The sequence below is a fragment of the Candoia aspera genome, chromosome 8 (assembly GCF_035149785.1).
Source record: "Candoia aspera isolate rCanAsp1 chromosome 8, rCanAsp1.hap2, whole genome shotgun sequence".
In the NCBI taxonomy this organism is placed as follows: domain Eukaryota; kingdom Metazoa; phylum Chordata; class Lepidosauria; order Squamata; family Boidae; genus Candoia; species Candoia aspera.
Genome location: NC_086160.1, coordinates 34210347 through 34218871, shown reverse-complemented (window position 1 = coordinate 34218871; position 8525 = coordinate 34210347).

Sequence of the window (8525 nt, the reverse complement as noted above, 5' to 3'; positions counted from 1 at the left end):
TGGCTCCGCCTTCCTGCCTGGAGAGGGGCGGGACGCACTACGGCCCTTTGCCCGCTCTTTCGGTTCAAAGGCAAGTGTTGCTAGGTTGCCAGACTACGCTTTCGGTTATCCACCCTTCAACGGGCCGGGCGGGCTGGCTGCTGGCTATATAAAGGAAGCAGTGCAGCCGCGGTCAGCAAAGGTCTGGCCATCTTGGCTGAATGATTACAGAGTTGTGTTTTTCTTGCATCTATATTGCTTCACCAAAGCTTGTGAGGACGGGAGAAAATAAGAAAGATGTTCGCAAAGCCCCACCCGGCTCCAATGTGTTTGGTTGGTTTGGGATTGTGTGTTGGGTGAACCCAGGGAATTAGGTTATTTCATTTATCCAAGGCTAGCAGTTTGTGTGACGCATCCATTACCGACCCAAAGCCTTGATCTGCACCAAGAGCAAGAAATGACAGGGTTGACTTTTCCCCCCCCTCAAAGTCTTACGTTGAGATGCAAGATGAAAGTAAAGTGATGCACGTTGAGGCAAAAAAATCAGGCCTCACAGATGCATTGATGGAGGTGAGTTGGGTGTAACCAATCTGGACAAACATTTTGGGGTCATAGGAGACAAGTCGAAGATGTATTTGGTGTACTGAAGCTAAGAAAAAGGCAAATTCCATAGTATAGATCATTTGGAAAGTGATTGAAAATAAAACTGCTAACACTGTAATTCTTTTATACAAATTTATGATACAAATGCATCTGGAATACTATATAGAGTCCTGGCTGCCATATTTGAAAAGGATATATTAGAACTGAAAAAAAAGTGCAGAAGAGGGCAACCAAAATAATCAGGGTTGACTACTTTCTATAGAAGAAAAAGCTATAATGTTTAAGACTTTTGAATTGGAAAAAATGCAAAGGGGGGCATCACACTGAAACGCATAAAATAATTAATGACAGAGAGGCAGATTTGTTTTACCTCTGTCAAACATTAGGATCAGAAGTTTAAATAAAGGCTAATGCTTAGGAAGGAGTGGAATGTTTAAAAGCTTGAGAAATATAATTTACTGTACAGTGTTAGATATATGTATGAAAGACAGATCTACAAAGGCTATGATCTTGAAGCCTTAATGTTATCTCTGAGTTGGGAGATCATGCCTCCAAATACTAGAAATAGGGGAATGACAGCTGGATTTGGGTATGTCTCTCTTTCCTGCTTGCAAGCAAACCAGAGATATCTGGATATACAAATAAGGATGCAATTCAATGCATGCTTATCCAGGTTACACCCTACTGAATTCAGTGGAAGTTATTTTGAAAATTTATGTATAACTATGCATATGTTTTGATAACATATGAATAAATTGTGTTGCTTAAACTTACCAACCCCTTCTGATCTTTTAGTCTACATTTTACTTGGGAACTTTAACGTAAAACTATCTGAAGGAACACAAAACTAGACCTGCTGGAACAGTCATGGCAGGAAGACAAGGGTCTTACAGTTTGCTCTGTGTTTCCCTCCTACACCCCTTTTGGATGATGTATTGGCAAGAAATTTAGAGGCAGGATGAGGCCCTTCTATTGGCTAGTAGTAGAGCACTGAATGGTAAAGTTTTTCTGTGTTTCCTTGCTGGCCAAGAAGGGCAAATTATGGTTGGTAATGGTTATATGCAAATACTTCAGACTCATAAGAAAGTGAAAATGTCCGTTCCTATTGTTTTTGTTTCCTGTACCCTAAATATTGGAACACTCAAATGCTGCTTTAATTGTGGGATGCGATAATTTGGGCAATAGAATGGCTGGTCTCCTGGAAGTGCCCTGTTGCAAAAGTACTCCCTTTCTGAAATTAATATTCTGTTCAAGATGGAACTTAAAATTGGATTTAAGTATGAGACTTGTACTGTATCTTTTTTTTTAAAAAAGACATTCTTCCAGCCTGACTCTGGAAAGGGGTAATCAGAAATGATCATTCTGAGTAAGTCAAGAGATGTCATTTATGAAAAGAGTCTCATTCTCATGATATATCTAAAGAAATGTTAGTATGTTATTTCTGGGTTAAAATTAAATAACAACTAACCTAAATTGAAACTGTGTGTGACAACAGTGACAAGCATACCGCTAGGGCAGGGTGTCTAAACTAGGGTTCCATAGAACCCTGGGGTTCCGTGAAAGGTCACTAGGTTCTCTGGGAGATCACAATTTATTTAAAAACTTTATTTCAAATTTGGGCAACTTCACATTAAAGAGGTAAGTTTCATACTTTATTTTTAATTTAAGAACACTGTTAATGCAGATATGCAGGCCTACACATGAAATTAATATAATTTGTAACTTCTGGCCTATATTTGAGCCTGAATGTGCAGGGGTTCCCTGAGGCTTGAAAAATATTTCAAGGGTTCCTCCAGGGTCAAAAAGTTGAGAAAGGCTGCTCTAGGGAGATATCTGGCTGATCAGCCTTATCAATACTCTTGATCATGTTCTAATACAATCAAGAATGAGTTTCAAAGCTCACTGTTAGGTCACTCAAGTTGAGATCAAATACTTTTGAATAGTAGTTTTTATTTTTCCACTTTGCCATATTCCATCCAGGATGGTTCTTTGTTTAGTGGCTTAAAACTAATGAAGATGTGCTCCAGTCTATGCTTCCTTTGCTGCTAGTTCTATAACTATACTCTTCCAAGGGGCCATCATTCATCCATCTTTGGGATGTGTGTGGGCTATAGAACATTTGGATGTTTATGCGTTAACAAGTATTAAAAATTCACATACAACCCATAACTATGCTTCAACCATCCACAGGTTCTGGATGGGAAGAAACATACTCAGATTGAATCCTTCCAAGACAAAGTGGTTTTAGATTTGTGAACCTCCAAAGAAATATTTGACTCTCAATAGAGTTGTAACTGATTCCACACATACACTTAAAACAGCAGAGCTTTAAAGTTGGGGATGGTATATGTTGCTAACAATCTGGCTGGTGACAAACTTCAGCCAACATGTACAAATGTTCACTAAGTTATTCTTCAGAGCATTTCTGAGTCTTCCTTTGAACTAGTTAACACCAAAAATAGTACTGCTTTAATTAGAAATGCCAAGCATCTCAAAAAGTTTCCACTGGAAACTGGAATACAGTAGAATACAGTGAGGTGGGAGTGCCTTCTACTGCTGATGTGATGACTGCTGCATGTCAGAATGCTGAGGCTCCCGCATCATAGCATGACAGCAGTTCAATGAAAAAGCTGAAAGTTCTGATGTGAACTTAACCCAAGAGATGCCAACTGGAGGATGAAGATGTGCTAGAAGACCCTTTAAATGTTGTATTATGTTTATGCAGTTTTGGGTGGGGTCCTCTATATGTGTTTATGAGTCTATCTTTGGAATTCATGTATTTTCTAATCCTAGAGTTGGTTCTATCTAAGAAAGGACAGGATGAAGCATAATACTGTAAATCCCAGGAGATATTGCAGCAGACAGGAAGAGTTTATGAAAGGAATGGGAAAGGAAACTAAGTGGAGGAGTGACGGGTTACTGGGTCTCAAAGTGTTAATGAAGCTACAGTTTTCTCTGGAGTCTATGTTAAGGAACTTCTAATTAGTTTTCCTCACCAGTGTGATTGATTTTTTGTTTTTATTTTTAAGAATATTTGGAGAATATTAGTAGAAAAATTAACAATAAACATATTGCAGAAAAGGCCTCTCATTTTTTTTCTTTCAAATTAAAGCTACCGGACCTGGGCTCTAAAATCTATCTATCTATCTATCTATCTATCTATCTATCTATCTATCTATCTATCTATCTATCTCCTCCCACCAGGGGGAACAGGGGAAATTCTGACCATCAAAGAATTAGATTTTTCTGCTGCTATCTAACAATCAAAGTTTGCAGCCCAGATCTGATAGCCCTGTGTCAGCTTCAGTTCTCTTCTTCCCTTGTAGCTATTTGAAAATTCCATTGACTTTACTGAAAACAACAATCAATGCTTGTCAGTTTACATTAATTCACATGGACATACTAGTTCTTGCTCTAATATGTCCTAACCAAGATGGGACTTAGGAAGGGAATCAGCATCAATATAAAACGGATTGTTACACATTTAAGTCCTTTTTTAAAGTATTCACCTAGAAAGATTCGAGCGACTCACTCCTAGTTGTGCTATGATAACGACTCATTACTGCAAAATATTAAAAGTGCAAAAATAAATATTTTTGGCATAATTCCTTTCGAGGTACTCCGAAACTTTTTTTCAATAAAAAAAGCCAACAGAGGTGCTCGTGTTCCTTTAAGAGTAGCTCTCGAAGCTTTTCGAAGCTTTGCGCCCAGCTTGAGCGAAGCTTAGAATCCCCAGTGGCAAACGCAGCGTGAGCGTTGCGCGTTCGGTTCCCAGATTGAGATGCCGAGCTCCGAAGCCACAGCCAATGGCGAAAGGTGGGGGGCGCTGTGTGTGCGCTACGCGCGAGACTGAACAAACACTTTCGGCTTTTCCCCCAGTCATATGACTGGTCGGCTCCATTAATGCCAGTCTAGGAAAAGAGGGAGGCGCCTGCTCCGAAAGAGAATGAATTAAGCGCTGCTTAGCGCAAGTCTGGATGTCCAGCTTGCAGCTGGCATGGGGGTTACTACTGACGCTGCAGAGACAGGAACTCTTGACCGTGGCTGGCTGAGTGATCTGTCGCTGGCGTGCCCTGATTCCACTCCCATACTCCGCTTAGCTCAGGAGGAAGAGCAATAGCATGGCTCCGACGCTGCTCCAGAAGCTGTTTAACAAAAGGGGCGGTGGCCGTATTAGTAGTGGCGGCTCGACCTCTTCCCCTTTTAGACTGTCCAAGGAATGCTCAACCTTCAGGTGAGGAAATGCAGTCGTTACTTTTGAGTCTTCCTTGGTGTACAGGTCATTCTGATAGGACACCCACTGCCTAAGACATGAGACCCCGGAGTGCGTGGGGAATATTCATCTACATCCAGTTCTTTGTATCCTATGCAGTCCCTCCGTGATCTTCAGAGTCTTACTTTTATTATTAGAAGTGCATAAGCTGGCCTAAATCCTAACCCAAAGTCGAAGGATGAGAAAGGAGATCTTGTATGCTATAATTTCCTGCTGGTCGTTTTGGTTTAAGGGAGTACAGTACCACACTTCAGGAAAAATCTGGCTGGTTTAGGATTTTGGTTTTTTTAACGGCTCCTAAATGGTTAAGACATGTTGCACATGTTCAGTAACTGTTTTGTAATAGCCTGTCCTCATGGATAATATGATGAGCCAGGATTCTGTCTTTGGAATGCAGATTACTTTTCTGGCATAAGGGCATCTCCTATCTTTTAAAGTGCTTAAACTACAGTCTTACAAATATATCTGAGAAGTCTTACTTAATTCAACAGGATTGCTTAATAGATATACATAAGACTGTGCTTCAAATTGGGTTTGGGCTGCATTGAACTTCAGGGAACAAATATCTAATACAACTTTCCCCAAGCTGGACCACTCCCCAGAAATACTGGATAACCACTTCCATTATGTGCTGGGGATAACAGGAGCTCAGTACAGCTGGAAGACACCAGGATGGGAATGGCTGGCCTGATTCAACTCTGCTCATCCTTGAGGTGAGAAAGGAAAGGAGAGGGATAGCAGGGGAAGAACATGTGACTGCCCATGGACTCCTAGAAGATGTATGGGAATAAGATTATAATGGTCTTGTGGTAGTACTGCTACATGATTGCTGTGTTTTACTGTACAACCATTCCTATATATGTTTCTGAATATATGCCCCACTTTGGTTACTAGAATGTTCTCCTGTGCAGTTATGCTTGTGTAGCTTCAGTGAATAGTGAGAAATGCAGGTTTATATAAAGTTCTTAATATACGTTTGAAAAAAATGATAAGGTGTATTTCCTAATTCATTTCTTATATGCATGTGTGCATGTTTTCTATTGTAAGATTATTTTTAAAAATTGAGATGTTTTAACTCTATCATCTGTTTTTATCTTCTACTATATGCTACTTGAGTGTAAAAGTAAGATGGTTTTGAATCAATTGAGTTTGAATTCAGTTGACTATTGATATATTTGCACAATCTAGAACCGTTCAAGAATGTCTTAATTAGGCTGGCAGTTACTGCCCTGTTTTACAGATATTTACATTACAGCCATGATAGCTCCCTGTTTGCACTCTCTTACAGGCATGGACATCCAAGTGCAGTTGCACTGTGGAAGACTTTATTGGTCTTATGACCAATAAATGAAAACAGGGAAGGCTGTGGGATGAAAATGGCATGTAAGAGTGATAGGTAGCACTAGATAATAGTAACGAAGTCTGTATTTTTATATTACACTTGTGCAAAGCTGTACTTACGGGAACTAACATGTTAAAGAGCCTTATAGAGCAAATGATTTATACTTTCCTTCTGTATATGCATGCACACACACATGCATGACACAAATGTACACATCAAGAATACCAAATATCAAAAAGAAACAACATTATTCAGTTTTTGTTTTCTAGCCCATATTAAAGATATGTGGCATAAGTCTACATTCTCCTTACAGGTGCTCCCACATAACTCATATCAGATTTAGGAACGAAGTAATGAACATTATTGGGCTGCATAAACCAGAGGTAGGCAGAAAGTAGACCAGTGGAGCTATTTGATGTTGTTCCCAGTAGTTTAACAGTAGTAGAAACAAAGGAACTTTTTTTTTCACTTAAACTAGGTTGCTGGAAAAAAAAGCATGGGATAGCCAGTTGAGGATTTCTGGTTGAAATGATTGGCTTCCAATACTGAACCCAAACACCAAAGTAAGAGGACTGTTTCTTGATTAATTAGAAGTGCATGTACTTTGGAGTCTAAGAAAAAGAGGAGCAAATTTGAGAATCTGGAAGGTAGTTTGTCTCTTTTTGAAATTGCATAGCTAAATGAACCAGTTATAGTCTAACATTGAGGTATAATGCCAACCATGTATGCTCATTGGACAACATGTGGAATCCACACAAGAATCTATTAGTGGCCATCACTGTTCATACAACAGCTTTTGGATGCTGAAGGTTTGTGTGATACAGCTTTGTGCATTTTAAGAATGGGAGAATGGAACCCTCAATCTTCACTATAACTTCGAAGTATTATAGAGGTACTTCTGCTTTCAGAACACATGCAGTTTCTATATCCTGTATTGGTTTTGAATGGTTTCACATACATAACAAGTCTGAACAATTACCTTGGCTGTATTGTTTTTGTATTGTAGCCCAGTTTACATGTCATGGTAAACTACCATTCATTAGAATTATGGCTCATTTTGAATGAGCAACCAAGAATGTTATTGCAGATAGTGTAGCCTGGTTCTACTTGGTTCTTCTTGCAAACTGAAATGGATAAACAATTCAAGAAGATGGCATTCATGGTTTGTTTGGTGTTATGTACAAGCCAGGATATTAAATTTGTTTCTTTGTTAATGGGCTGGAATTGTAAGCTAAGAACAAATTCTGATGTATGATCTTGGTTTGTCAAAAAAGAATACAAGCCAGGGCTCCTGGTTCAGACATAATGATAAATAAATCATAGATAGGGATTTCCTCCTTTATTTAGTTGCTTTCATTGGCTTGCTTGTTCATAAGAAGCCAGAATTCTGGTTCATTATACATGCAAACCAAACTTGTTGTTTTCGTAACCTATGACTTTTCACACATCTCTGTATTTACTGTTCCCTTTTCTCTTGCATTTGCAGAATAAATGGTTCAGAAATTGGTTATTCATTTCCTTTGTGAAAAAAGTGGTCAAAGCCAGAGTGATGACATCACATGTGTAGACAGCACACTTTCACATGACATCCTATTCCATTCATTGTGACCGTTACATCTTGTGATCTATTTGCCAGATTCTGTCCTTTTGAAATGCTGAATAATTCTAAAAAAGGGTGATGAGTTATGACCTTCGAGTGTTAGTAAATTAATTGTTGAGTTATTAAATATATTTTCAGCCAAATAAGCTCTCAGAGGAGATTAACAGAGAAACTCACTGTACACTACTCTTATTTATTAATTTGAATTGTCCTGAATTAACACTGCTGATGCTCAGCAGCCTCGTGTTTTGGAAAGCCCTGTCCTCCTGGCTCCTCCAGAGCATTACAATTCTAGATTTGATTCCACTTGATTATAATTGAAGTTTCACAGCTTTCTTATTTAAGTCAGTTGAGCGGATTCTTTCTGCAGTGTCTGTACAATTGCTTTTTTCCTATGTCATTTAGTGTGAGACTGTCAGAAGAATGGAGAATTGCATTGTTAGATCAGACCAAAGGTCTGTCTGGTCGTGTATTCTATATTGCAGTGGTGGATAAGATGCATCTGGGATGCTCATAAGTGGATGATAAATGTCTTTTACTCTTTCTCTTTAGCATGTAGCAGTTCATACTGCCTTTTGTTCTAGGGGTAATAAACACCCCTCTACAGATTTGCTTAGTTCCTTTTTAAACTGTTGAAATTACAGTGCCATCACCACATCTGGTGATAGCTAGTCCCAAACTTAGCTATGCATAGTGCATCTATGTATCTTAAATCTCCACATATTTAG